Source organism: Equus asinus, chromosome 3 (assembly GCF_041296235.1).
Source record: "Equus asinus isolate D_3611 breed Donkey chromosome 3, EquAss-T2T_v2, whole genome shotgun sequence".
NCBI lineage: Eukaryota > Metazoa > Chordata > Mammalia > Perissodactyla > Equidae > Equus > Equus asinus.
Genome location: NC_091792.1, coordinates 119,873,367 through 119,887,798, shown reverse-complemented (window position 1 = coordinate 119,887,798; position 14,432 = coordinate 119,873,367). Strand labels below are relative to the sequence as shown.

The 14,432-nt window shown below is 37.7% G+C and overlaps 1 non-coding gene and 2 pseudogenes across 1 annotated transcript; 2 read left to right on the top strand and 1 right to left on the bottom strand.

Moving 5' to 3' along the window:
• Positions 1-203: 203 nt before the first annotated feature.
• LOC139044988 (mitochondrial-processing peptidase subunit beta pseudogene) lies at positions 204-2,962 on the top strand (annotated as a pseudogene).
• On the top strand, positions 2,507-3,087 carry LOC106836925 (mitochondrial-processing peptidase subunit beta pseudogene; annotated as a pseudogene).
• Positions 3,088-12,550: 9,463 nt separating this feature from the next.
• Positions 12,551-12,657, bottom strand: LOC123284878 (U6 spliceosomal RNA). Its single transcript, XR_006526322.2, has one exon. It is a non-coding gene; the product is annotated as a U6 spliceosomal RNA (small nuclear RNA).
• Positions 12,658-14,432: the final 1,775 nt, after the last annotated feature.

Here is a 14,432-nt window from a genome sequence, read left to right as displayed (position 1 = left end):
CACCTTCCCTTTTTCCATCCCAAAGGTATACATGAGCTGGTCTCAGTGATGATGTCCTTCCCAATGCTCTCATGACCCCCTATCATTTAACTTACTGCACAATATTATAATTGTTTATGTGTCTTTCCATATGAGAATGTAAGCTCTTTATCTTATTCATTTTTGTATGTCAGCGTTAGGCACAGTGTCATACACATGGCAAGTTCTCAAGAAAGGTTTCTTGAATGAATTCACAGATGAATGGATGGACAGGTGGATGAATGAGTAAATGGTCGATCCACATATCCTCTGAAGGTCTGCTCTAGGAAGATACGCCTGGATGATCTTTCAGAACATTCCAGCTCCTTCTGTGTCCTTCTGATGAATTACTTAGCATCATTGAGGTTGTTTTCTTATTTATAAAATGAAAGCAATGCTACCCTTTCATTACATTGTTGTGAAACTCAAACTAAGTAGCTCATACTGAGTGCTTATTCATAAACCAGATACTGTTCCTTCTTACTCTCTCTATGTTCAATCTATCTTCTACTGGCAGAAGTTGGCCAGGATTGCACTGAGGCAGCAGCCATGCTATAATAGGCTAAAAGGATAACTTGGACACAATAGCTCAGGTGTTTGGGTCTGATGTGTTTAGAGGATTTTTATCTTGGGGCAGGCGGTCTCTATTCAGTTCTTCAATTCAGCTTACCTTATGATGGAAACCTCGTAAATCAGAGTATTTAAGAATAATGTGAGACTTCCACTTCCCACACTATTAAAGAATAAATACCATGAGAAACCTCTCCAGCTCACAATACCTAAAAATATTGAATAAAGGATGTTACAATGCTTATCTGAGCTGTCAGGAAAATGATGGAAATCATCAGAAGTTAAAAATACAAGCAAGCACAAATCTTCAGAAGTAATCGCCCTGAAGCAATGGGTCCCTGTGGGCATTAACTTATCCCTGGTGGCCTAAAGTCTTCATTTTAATGGGTATCAAACAGGGGTCAGGATACAATGCCCAGGACCTAAACCAAGTGAAAACAGAAAAAGATCCCTAAATAGGCCAGGACCCAGAAGTTAACATCTTTAATGCAAGAGTAAGCCAAAAGAAGGAAATCTATCCCACAAAGGAAAATAGTAAAGAAGATCTGATATCTCAACCTTGGCTCTGGGTAGAATATACCTTGAAGATTCCTCTTCACAAGTGGTCCTCATTTTAGAGCCAGAATCTAGAATTCACACTACCTATGTGGTCCACAAAAATGTAACTTTAGAACTTAATTTAAAATGATTCAAGATTAGTAATGCCTTCCTGGATAAATATATCTTAAATGAAGGCCTCAAATGGTTCCCTCAGGTCATTATAAACTCACTACAATATAAAAATTATACAACACAAGAGGAACTAAGTCATTTGAGTGAGAAAAAGTAGAAGTAACAAACAAAAGTAACAAAGTACCAAAAACTTCAAAATATGATCAGGTGGTTTTGAAAAAAGAACCAAATAGAACTTCTGGATGAAAAAAAGTATAACAAATGAAACAAGAAGTTCAGGAGATGGACACAGCATTAGATAAAGTAGAAGAGAGAATTAATGAACTGGAAGAAAGAACTCAAGAGTTACTCAATATGCAGCAGAGGGAAAAGGAAGTTGAAAAAAATAAAACAGAAGTTAAAAGACATGGAGAGGAGGGGCCTACCTGGTGGCATAGTCATGAAGTTCACACGCTCCACTTCAGCACCCCGGGATTTGCAAGTTTAGATCCCAGGCATGGACCTAGCACTGCTTGTCAAGCCACACTATGGCAGCATACCACATAGAATAGAGGAAGATTAGCATAGATGTTAGCTCAGCAACAATCTTCCTCAAGCAAAAAGAGGAGGATTGGCAACAGATGTTAGCTCAGGGCCAATCTTCCTCACAAAAAAAAAATTTTTTTAAGAATGGAGAGGAGAGGTCCATGCCATGCTGTTTCCCATGGTGTGGTGGTGGCTCTGGGGTTTCACTGAGAGACTCTTGATTGGAAGTGCTGGTCTGTCGTTATAATTTGGAGAGAACAAATTAAAAGATACACATGCCACTACACAAGTTGTTCTGAATGTTCCTAAAACAGGAGCAACATGTTTGGAAAATGGACTCAGACTGGCCTTTGAAGACTAGGTTGTCAACATACACAATTGGGCTCTGGATTGATGCTGGGAATTGACAAGAAAATAAGAAGAAGAAGGAAACAGCTCATTCTCTGGAACATATGGATTTCAAGGTCAACAAAAATAGATACAAATTAGATCTGGAACTTGAAAATGAAAACATGGATGCTTATTTCAATGCCTATACCTCCAGAAAGCAGGCCATATATTATGCCAAAGAATTCTCTGGATTTGCCAAGAGCTGTAGAAATTCTCACTGATACAATACAAAATAGTTCATCAGGAGAAGCAGATATTGAAGATAAGTATGGAGTAATCCTTAGAGAGATGCAGGAAGTCAAAGCCAATTTACAACAAGGAACTTGAGATTTGCATGAGGGATGACAAGATGCCTTTGGCACATCTTCACATCTTTCAAGAACTGTGTAAGCTCTTGGTTGGGCACATCCAGATACAATCTCTGTCATAGTTGCAAACACATCGATTGGCAACTAAGATTGTCATTTCAGAAGAGGAATGAATTTATCTAGCAAGCTGGCCCAGCTTATCTGTCATGGCAACCTCTGCCATGGCTTTCAGTCGCAACATGTCCTACACAGATACAGGATTGTGGGAAATCTATATGAGTTTTGAACCAGTCATTGTTGCAGACATGCTACATCTTGTTCAAAAAGAATAGATGTGACTCTGTGTGTCACTGAAAGTAAAATTGCACGAGCCACAACTCTTCTAAAAACAAACATGTTGTTGCAACTCTATGGTTCAAGTCCAGTTTGTGAAGATATTGGAAGGCAAATGTGATACTATAATAGAAGAATTCCTATCCCTGAGCTTAAAGCAGCAACTGATGCTGTAGATGCTGAGACAGTTCAAGAAGTGTGCACCAAATATATTCAAGATAAGAGTCCAGGTATTGTAGCTCTTGTTTCCATTGAGCAATATTGTGACTGAATTTGCAGTAACATATGCTGGTTTTGTGATTAAAATGCTCTTAATCAAAATATTTTGAACATATTTATAAAACTAACAGAGAGACACAAGTTTTAAGCTATCAATCCTTAAAAAAATAAAAATGAACACGTATATTTGGAAAAGAAGACATGGAGACCATAATTAAGATAGCTAGCATATATCTAATCAGAGTAGAAGAAAGAGATAGAGAAAATGTAGAAGAAAGCAATATTCAAAGAGATGTTGACTGAGAATTTTCATGAATTTACAAAAGACAGAAATGTTCAGATTTAAGAACCCCAGTGAATCCCAAGCAGAATAAATTTTTAAAAGTACAAGACTAGATAGATACTTTGTAATGATACTACAGAACACCCAAAAAAAGGAAATAAAGAAGGACAGGAGGGAGGGAGGAAAGAAGGAAAGAAAGAAGGAAGGAAGGGAAAGAATGGAAGAAAGAGAAAGAAAGCGGGGGGAGAGAGAAAGAGAGACAGAGAGAGAGAGAAAGAAAGGAAGGAAGGAAAGAAGGAAGAAAAGAAAAGAAAAGAAATAAGGAAAAGAAGAGGAGGGAGGGAGGGAGAAAAGGAAGAAAAGAGAATAAAAGAAAATGAAAAAAAAAAAAGTTAAAAACAGCCAGATAAAAAGACAGATTACTGATAAATGAACAAATTAGACTGACATCTGATTTCCCAATAGCCAAAATGAAGGTCAGAATATCATGGGATTTTTTTAAAACAGAGAGGAGATAACCATAAAACTAGAATGATATTATCATAGAGGTTGTCTTTCAAGAACATGAGTAAAATTAAGATATTTTCAGAAAAGAAAATTTGAGAGACCCTTTCAAAAGGAATTTCTAAGAGATGTGCTCCAGAAAAACGCATAATGAGTCCCAAGAAATCTGAGATGCAAAAAGAAAATGATGAGCCAAGAAAACATTAAATAACTGGGTGAATCCAAAACAACATTGTACTTTGACACGTTAGTGACTAGAAGAACTAAATATTGGTTAGTCATAGCAAATACTCATAAGTTGGGATGAGATGATCAAAGTTAAAGCGTTTTAAGTTGTTTATATTATCTTAGAAAAGAATAAATGAATGAATTAACTTTAGACTTTGCTAAATTAAAATGCATTCTAGGATTTCTAGGGAATCATTTAAAAATAAAAATAGAGATACAATTTCCAACTATTTGAGAGGAAAATGAAAATGAGAAAAAACCAAACTCAATATAAAGGAAAGTAATTAAAAAAGAAACATATAAAAAGACAATATAAAAAGACAAACAGAAAACACAACACAAATAGCAAAATAAATCCAAACAGGCTAGTAATCACAATAAACGTAAATACACACACTCTCCAGGTAAAAAGCAAAGACTGCCAGACTGGAAAAAGAAACAAATTCACCTATATGTTATTTACAAGAGACCTAACTAAAAGTTAGAGAGAGAAGAACATTGACAGTAAAAGGATGAAAGAATATTATCACGCAAATATTAAATGCTAAATTGACATCAGACAAAATCAACTTAAAGACACAAAACATTATCAAAGATAAAGAATCACTACATAATTTTTTAAAAATTAAAGTTGTTAACAACGTATAACAATTATAAAATTGACTAATCTATTATCATAGTGAGAAATTTTAATGTATCTCCCTCAGTAACTGAGAGACCAGGTAGACAAAAGAACCAGTAAGAATATGAACTTGAGCAATATAATTGACAAGCTTGATCTAAAGGACATGTATAGAACAATACATCTATATTTTGGTAAATTGACATTATTTTCAAACATACACAGAACACATATGAAAATTGACCATGTGTAAGGCCATAAAACAAGTATCAACAAATTTCAAGGAATCAGAATTTGTACAAAACAAATTATCTGGCTAAAATGAAACTGTGTTAGAAATCAACAACAAAAATATAATTACCAAATCTTTTTTTTTAATTTAAAAACATGTTTCTAAATAACTTCAGTCAAAGAAGAAATCACAAAGGAAATTTTTAAATACTTAGAATGTAAAGATAATGAAAATGTCTGATGCAGCTAAAGCAATACTTAGAGGGAAATTTGGAAACTTAAATTTTTTTCTAAAAAGAAAATCTGAAAAATTAACAAGCTAAATATATAACCTAAGAATGTAGTAATAAAACAACAGAAAATATATAAAGTAGAAAGAATGAAGTAGTAAATATAAATGCTAATGAAATAGCAGATAAATTAGAGAAAATCACCAAAGCAAAAGTTGGCTTTTTGAAAAGACCAATAAATTCACAAACCTCTGACTCTGAGGAGAGACAAAAAGAAAAGGGATAAACTAAACATGTTTGGCATAATTAAGTGAACATAATTACCAGTGCAGAATAGATTGACATGATAAGTGAATATTAATAATAAGTAAATTTGAAAAGGTAGATAATATGAACAAATTTTAAGAAAAAAATGACAAAAACTAACTCCAGAAGACACAGATAACCTGAATAATCCTACATTTATTAAAGAAATAAAATCAATAATTTTAAATATCTCCACAAAGTAAACATCCATCCTTGGAAATTTTACCTGGGCATTCTACCAACATTCAAAGAACAGATAATTCTCATCTTACAGAAACTCTTTTAGAAAACAGAAAAAGAACGAAAACTACTCACCTCATTTCGTGAGGCATATTATAACTCAGTACCCAAACCAGACAAAGATAGTATAAGAGAGGAAATGCATCTTGGAAATTAAAAATAGGACAGCTGAAATAAAAAATTAAGAAAACATCTGAAAAATAAAATTGAGAAAAATCTTTCAAAAGACACAAAGGTATAAAATATGAGAGAGAAGATAAAGAAAGATTAAAGAACCAAAGAGAATGAAAAAGATAAGAACTATTAGAAAATCAAAAGAGTAGGTCCAATATCCTACAAATAGAAGTTCCAAAAGAGCAAACAGAAGAAAAGGAGGGAAAGAAAGAAAACAAGAAAATTTCCTAGAACTACAAGAAGTAGTTTCCAGATTGAAAAAGCCCACTGGGTATCCGTTATGATAAACGAAGACTGTACCACATCACGTTATTGCCAACTATCAAAACACCAAGTTATACTTACTGCTGTATCCCCAGTGACTAGCACAAGTACCTGTGCTGTTTATGTAATGTGCCAATTACATGTAGGGGATTAGGACTTCTAATGACATGGGACTTCTCAACAGAGATCTAGCTGTTATTGAGCCTTCCCTTGTAATAGATGGTTTAAAGAAACAAATAAGATGTGGTTATTTTTATCACGGATGGAGACAGCTATGTTCTATCAACTTCTTTACCATGTCTGTAAATATGACCCTCTGCTTCTCCCAAGCTATTCTAGTACATATTGTGTGTTTATTCCCATTCTGTGAACAATGAAAAATAGAGAAAAAGAAGAAGGGCAGAGATTCACCAATCCATTCAATTAAAACCTATTAACTGTTCTGGTTCCAGGACAAGATGGAATAAACACAGTTCTCTCTATTACTCACACTAAGTAGAGTTAAATTCCTGCACATTATATATAAAAGAAATATAAGAAGACTTGAACATTAGAAAGAAGAAGGCAGAATGTCTAGGGACCTCGTGACCCAAAGGATGACACAGTGGTAAATTCCCTGGGTTTTCTTTTTCTTCATATATCCCAGACTGGATGCTGTTGAAGCTGACAACCAGGAAGTACCAATGGGCACAGACCAAAAAAAAAAAATCCTCCCAAAGTCTGTTCTCTTTACAAAGACCCAGGAAATGGACAGCCTAGCAAGACAGAAAACTTGTAGACAATAACTTCCATACTCCAGGCAAGTAACTATTTTCTAAAGCCCTGTTTTGTTCATCCTTGATGCCAAAAACTTGGCAAAATAAGTGCTTAATAGGTTTTTTATTTTGAAAAATTATAAATTCACAGGAAGTTGCAAAAATAGTACAGAGAAGTTGGAAAAAAGTGTGGCCCCACCCTCATCACCATAGCCAAGTGGAAAGCTTAGGCTTCTATCCTCACCCAGCTATAATGAGGCACCCCATCCCCTGCTGGGGTGGTGTCAGAGAAGAACAAGTGGGAAGCTTAGACTTTCCCTCTCAGAAATAAGAAGCATGCACCCCTCAGTGTTACCGGAGACCACATAGCGAGCCTAGACTTCTACCCCACCTGGTGGTAATGGGGTACATTCCTCTCCTTTCCACTAGGATAACGTTGAGGATGCCTAGTAAAGATTCCGGACTTTCACTTCCACCCAGTGATAATGAGTCCCTTTCCACAATGTCAGTGAGGCCACATGGGGGCAGTATGGAGGTGCCCCTTCCCCTCCCAGCCAACTCGTGCCAGTGGAGGCCTAGTGAGGAGCCTGGTCTCCTACCCCCACCCAGCAATAATGAGATACCATGCCTCTCAGTGTCCACAGAGGCTGAGATAAGGGAAACTGGGTCTTCTCCTCACCTGACAGCAATGAGACAATGCCCACTTTCCCCCACCAGCACAGTATTTCCAGCAGGAAAATCTCAACTTGAATGAGAAAATACAATCAACAAATGCCAAAACAGAAATGACATAAATGTTGACATAATCTGACAGGGATTTTAAAGCAGCTATCACAAAAATGCTTCAGCAAACAATTACAAACATACTTGAAACAAATGAAAAAATAGAAAGTGTCAGTAAAGAAACAAAAGATATAAAAAATAGTCAAGTGGAAATTTTAGAACTTGAAAAATAATAATTTAAATTAAAAAACTCATTAGATGGGCTCAACAAGAGAATAGAGAGGACAGAAGAAAGAATCAGTGAGTTTGAAGATAGAACAATAGAAATTACCCTATCTGAACAACAGAAAGAAAATAGACTGAAAACATAAAATAAAATGACATACTTAACCCCTAACATATCGATAATTGCATTAAATGTAAATGGTCTTAATGCACCAATGAAAAGACAGAGGTTGGCAGAGGGGATTAAAAAAACATGACCTAACTCTATGCTCAAAGGCATTTTGCTGAGTGAAAAGAGCCAATCTCAAAAGTTCATATAACATATAATTCTGTTTAGATAACATCCTCAAAATGACAAAATTATAAAGATGAAAAGCAGATTCCAGGAGTTAGGGATGATGGCAGAGAGAGCTGGGGATGACTATAAAGGGAGATGGTTGTGGTGATGGAATAGTTCCATATCTTGACTTTGGTGGTGGTTCCAGGAATCTGTACATGATAAAATGGCACAGAACTATATGCATACATTATACCAATGTCAGTTTCCTAGTTTTGACATTGTCCCATGGTTACATAAGATATGATCATTGGGGAAATTGAGTGATGGGTTCATGGAACCTCTCTGTACTATTTTTGCAACTTCCTGTGAATTTATAATTTTTCAAAATAAAAAGCCAATTAAGCACTTATTTTGCCAAGTTTTTGGCATCAAGGATGAACAAAACAGGGCTTTAGAAAATCCTGCCATTTTAGCTAATTATAAACGTTAACTTTATAATCTTTTTGGGAGAGTAAGACCCAAATATATTTAAGATATAAATAGCAATAAAAAAGGGTTGTGGTTACATGAGTGGTGCTAGGGTTACAAAGTCTAACAGTGTCAAGACCCAAGTATGAGTCTTTAGAATTACAATTTAAAATGCTAACCAATGAGAAAACAGCCTTGCTTCAGTGTCAAATTTACCCAACCAAGGTAGAAAGTAGAGTAACCCCAGTATTAGACCAAAAGGCCTTGCCCCAGAACAGCCCTCAGTTTTCTGCGTGGAAAATCATCTAAGATGGATCTCACCACATACAACATTCATATACTAAGTAGCATGCCTTTTCCATAACTGATCACCACTTACCCACTCAGGCCACTTGCCAACCTGAGTAATAGGGTGTAACCATGGGCACAGGTTCTGATCACTAGGCCAGCTGGGAAGATCTCAGGGGGCACGCACATTATGCAGACCTTCCCCCACAGAGAGCAATCCGCCACTTCACGAATGACCCTTCCCCTCCTATTTAGTGAGACTGAAGTTACCAAGATCTCTTGTTTTCCTTGGCACTGAGCCATTAGAGATTTTTCTTCTATGTTCACCCATTGTTTTTACAAATTAAAAGCAATTTATTATGTAATATTCTGTGCCTACAATGGAATAAGCGCAATATATATAAACCACTGGCCAACTGAAGAATCTGAACGTTAGCAATACGATTGAAAGTAGCTGTGTCCTCTTCCCCAACTCCTATCCTCCTGCCTTCCCCTCAAACATAACCGCTTTCCTGAATTTTGTGTTTATCATACTCTTGCTTTTTAACAATAGTTGACTACAGTGTAGGTATCCCCAAACAATATTTGCTCAGCTTTGCTTGTGTTTTTGCTAATTTGAATAGTGCTTCTATTAACAGTCTTATACATGTCTCCTAGAACACATATGCAAGAGTTTCTCTAGGGTACACACCTAGGAGTGGAATTCCCGGACCATAGAAATGTAATCTTTCCCTGTGCTAGACAGCGCCAAGTTGTTTTCCAAAGAAACCGTATAATTTTAAGCCCAACATTAGCACATAAGATTCTGTTTTTCCACATCTTCACCAACATTTGGTATTGTCAGACTTCATAATTTTGTCCATGTAGACAAAACCTTGTAAAATAATATCTCATTATGATTGTAATTTGCATTTCCCTGATTACCAACAAAGTTGAGAATCTTTTAATTATACTGAATAGTCATTTATATTTCCTTTGTGAATTACCTTATGTTTTTTTGACATTTTCTGATGGGTTGTAGATATTCTTACATATATTCTGGGTCCTAGTCCTTTGTCAGATTTGGTGTCAAGATTTTCTCTAAGTCAAATGCCATATGATCTCACTCATAAGTAGAAGATAAAAACAACAACAAACAATCACATAGAGACGGAGACTGGATTGGTGGTTACCAGAGGGGAAGGGGGGAGGGAGGAGGCAAAAGGGGCGATTAGACACACGTGTGTGGTGATGGATTGTAATCAGTCTTTGGGTGGTGAACATGATGTAATCTACAGGAATCGACATATAATGATGTACCCCTGAAATTTATATAATGTTATAGACCAATGTCACTGCAATAAATAAACTTAATAAATAATAAATAATTTTTAAAAATATTTTCTCCAAGTTGGTGGCTTATCTTTTTGCTCTCTTTATGATATTTTCGGTAAGTGGAAGTTATTCATTTTAATGAAGTGAAATGTATTCATCTTTTCCTTTTTGGCTTGTGCTTTTTGTGTCTTTCAATTTCATAGAGAGGGAGGAATTCATTGTGAAAGGGCAAATTTTAAATCTTTTAGGCGAAAATACAGTAGAATATCTTTATGACCTTCAGTAGGGAATTAAGCTCCAAAAAGTGCTAAACATAAACCATTGCTATGTTAACAAACCTTTTTAAGGATTGTTAGGGTATGTCAGGAGGACACGCTGAGCCCTAGTCACTGTTTGCATTGTTTTCCCTGGAGAAAATACAACGGTCTGCGTTGCTGTTGAAGGAGTGGTCTCAGAACAGAGGGCTGTCAGCATAGCCACGGCAACTGCCTCTGTCCTAATTCCCATCCTTCTCACCCCCATGAGCACCTTCCCAGAAGAGAGGCACAGGGAGCCTCAGCAGTTTCTTCACCTTTAATTTTTCTTTGTTACTAGCGCTGATGGGGGTCTGTTTCCGCTAATCTTAACTGTGGCAAAATGCTCCAGGATGTCTATTCTTCTGGTTACATATGGAATTTCCTGGACTTCAGTTGATTGCTTGGGATGGGGGCTGATTAGATGCAGCTATTTCCAGGCATCCTTGCCTTTTCTTTCCTGAAAAACCATTGTGTTAGCAACATTTTTTTAGGTGGGGCTACCTTATTCACATACGTTTTCTTTTCTTTTTCACCATACAATTTCAAACTAAGTTTTCTTCCAGAAAAAAACACACTAGCATTGAGTGCTACTTTCAACAGTCCTATTCTTTCTAATACTATTTGTATAATCTTTGTAACATTGTACTTTTACCGTTTTTATCATTTTAAGGCCCATTTTTTTCCCTGTGCGATCTCACGAGGTTTCCCTGAGCCACTCGCACCCCCTTTTCCATATATCTACTAATGGATCATTATCCCCTTCTCCGTCAACATCTTCTCAGCATAGCTGAATGCTCCAGGGAGACGGGTTGGTGTGAGGCTCTGCCATGATGAATGGGCTTCTTTTCACTCTTCAGTAATGGGCTGGCTTCCACTAAGGGTAGCTAATTTCTTTGTAGCTACTTGGAGTAAGTAGATTAGGTTACCAATATTGCTGCTTATCTCATTCTAGAATCAATGATCCAATTCACACAATCACCACCTATAAATCTGGGGAAACTATTACACAGAAGCCCTAGCCATTGATTAGTTGGTAGTTCCTGAAATTAATCATTTACAAGTCAATTCCTTGGTTCCCAGCCTACGAGGCAATTAGGACCTGGTGAGTTGCTCATTTGTTGACTGTTTGAAGATGGCTGTTTATTCCTGGTGTATGTCTGGATCTTACCCCTCAGTTTCTCAGTGTTCTGGCCACCAGCTCTTTCTATTTCTTTGGCTTATGCTTCTTTCTGTAACCTTCTCAGGTAGATGCCCAGTTTGTGACACAGCTGATCCTGAGTTTCCATCTGTCTCGATTCTGATGGCACTGAAATGTCAGGGTCATTTTGATCTTTGAAGCAAATCATAGCCAGATCTGCCTCCTTCTGCCTTGCCTTCCCAGGTCCAGCTGACCATGTCAGGGAAAAAAGCCAAAGGGGACATGTGGGTAGAGGACACAGAAGGCCCTGCCTCTCCTCCCGAGTCTCGTAGGGTAATGGGGCATGCCAACAGAGAACGCCTGCCCGCCAGCATTAGGATCTGCTTGAGGCTGGAAGCCTTGTTTTTCTAGTCAAATAAGCATAAGGTATTTATGATTTTGCATGTGCCAGGCACTAAATTGTGGACTGTGTCTTAAAATCTCGGTAGAACGGGAAGTGAGACAATAATTGCTGCCGTACGCTGAGCACTTTCTGTGAACAAGGTGGCTTGTGCTAAGAGTTCTACCTACAGCATCGTATTTAATCCTGTAACCATCATGCATCCTACGTGTTATCCCCTTGAGAACACAAGGCTGAGAGAGGTCAGGTACATTTTCTAGGTCATTCAACTAATAAGAGAAGAAAGTAAACTCAGACATAGACCTAGCTAATTCAATAGGGTACTTTTAACTACTACACCATCCTGCCTCCCTCTTTAAAAAAGTAAATGGTGGGCCAGAATCACATGGTAATAATTCAAAGGAGGTCACAGAAAGGCGAGTTTCTAGTAGGCTGGGGTAGTCATGGGCTACAGAGCAGAAGGAAGGGGACCATAGAGAGCATCTAACCCCATGTTTCTCAAAGCTGTTTTTTTTAAATTGTGGTAAAAAACATATAACATAAAAAAAAAAGATAGAATGCTTCATGAGTTTGCAAGTCACACTTGCACAGGAGCCACAGTAACCTGCTCTGCATCCTTCCAATTTTAGTTTATGTGCTGCTGAAGGGAGCACTCTCAAACTTTTTATCTTACAACCCACAACATCAGATGTATTTTACATCATGACCCAGTAAATACATACTAAATATAATATTTGTATAATAAATATATATAACTGAGAAAAAAATTTTACTTCACAATACTTGTCCTATGCAGTGCACTCCATTTTTCTACTATGTTTATATCTCTTTTTAAAAATAATTCTGGGGCCAGCCCAGTGGCTGAGTGGTTAAAGTTCTGTGTGTTCCACTTTGGCGGCCCAGGATTCGCAGGTTTGGATCCCGGGTAAGGACCTGCTCTGCTTGTTAGCTGTGCATCCCATATACAAAGTAGAGGAAGACTGGCACAGATGTTAGCTCAGGGCTAACTTCCTCACAAAAATAAATAAATAAATAAATAATAATAATTCTGGTCATAGTCCATTTCTGCTATGTTTTGTATCACTCTTTTAAAATAATTCTGGTCATGGTCTGGTCACTATGACCTAAAAATACTCATCTAGAAACCTCAACAGATGGGGAAATTGAGGCCCAGAGATGCATTGAGTGCCTAGCTCATTGAGTGTCTTGTAAATAGTAATCCTAAATGTCTTTGTTTTATCTTCTTATGTGACCCAGCAAACCCATAAGGCACCTCAGTGGCAAAGCTGGGATGGAACTCAACTTTCCTGATTCCCAGCCCCGGGTTCTTCAGTCAAGGAAAGTTTGTCACAGAGGAGGGACTCACCCATTCAGAGTTTCTTCAGAGGCGTGGGGAGAAGTTGGAGGAAACAGTGAAGTTGTGGAAGACTCACGCTGCCCCCACAATGGGCCTTGCCCAAGGTCACAGGGCTCTAGAACAAGGCTGCCAAATTCCGAAGCCCAGCCTGTTTTCTGATTGTCTATCTGGGCTGCACAGTAAAATCACCTGGGGGCTCTTCAACAATACTAATGCCCAGGCTACACTCAGAGTAATTTAATCCAATTATTTAGGGATGGGGGCATGTTCTAAAACGTCCCCAGGTGATTTTAATACAGAGCTACTGCTCTAATGCATTGTAGAAGACAACCCTTAAAACCAGTCCTGCTTATTGTTCCAACTCCAGCCAAAATGCCCCCGTCCTAGCACCATGAGGTCCTGACTTAAATTCAAAGTCAAAAGTAACTGCCTTCCCATTATTGCATTCATCCAGCACCTGTAGATTCTTTTATCCTGTGTCTGTCTCTTCTGCTAGGCGATACACTTATTGAGGGCAGAGCTTATACCTTACTCATCTTTGTATCCAAGCCTGAAATAAATATTTACAGAATGCCCTTTGCTCAGATGGCTCTTTCTCTACACCAGCCAGACCTATGAAATCTACTATGATTCAGCTATAACTCTTAATGAGGGTGATGAAAATTCTCCCCAGAATCAGTTCTACCAAGGACAAGAGGGACACACACTCTAGGAGCTGCCAGATCCTGACCAGTAAAAACAAGGCATTAAAATGCAGTGAGACTGCAGCATCCCTTCTCACATGGCTGGGCTTTCTCTCCCAATTTTTCCCCTCCAGTCGTCTCCTCCAGGTTTTCAGATATCTGACAAGGCAGTGTGGCCCAGTGTGCAGAACTCCAGACAGGAAATTGGAAGACGAACTTCCTGTCCTGGTCATCTCTATCAGTGTATCATGCCATAGGGCCTCACTATTCTGTTTTGTTCACTAGAAATGACAACATTCCTAACTCAATTGTCACCCTCTCTTCCCTTCCCCCTTGGGGATTATATAAGAACCCTTGTATATGAAAACAAGCTTCGTTCAGGTCCTTG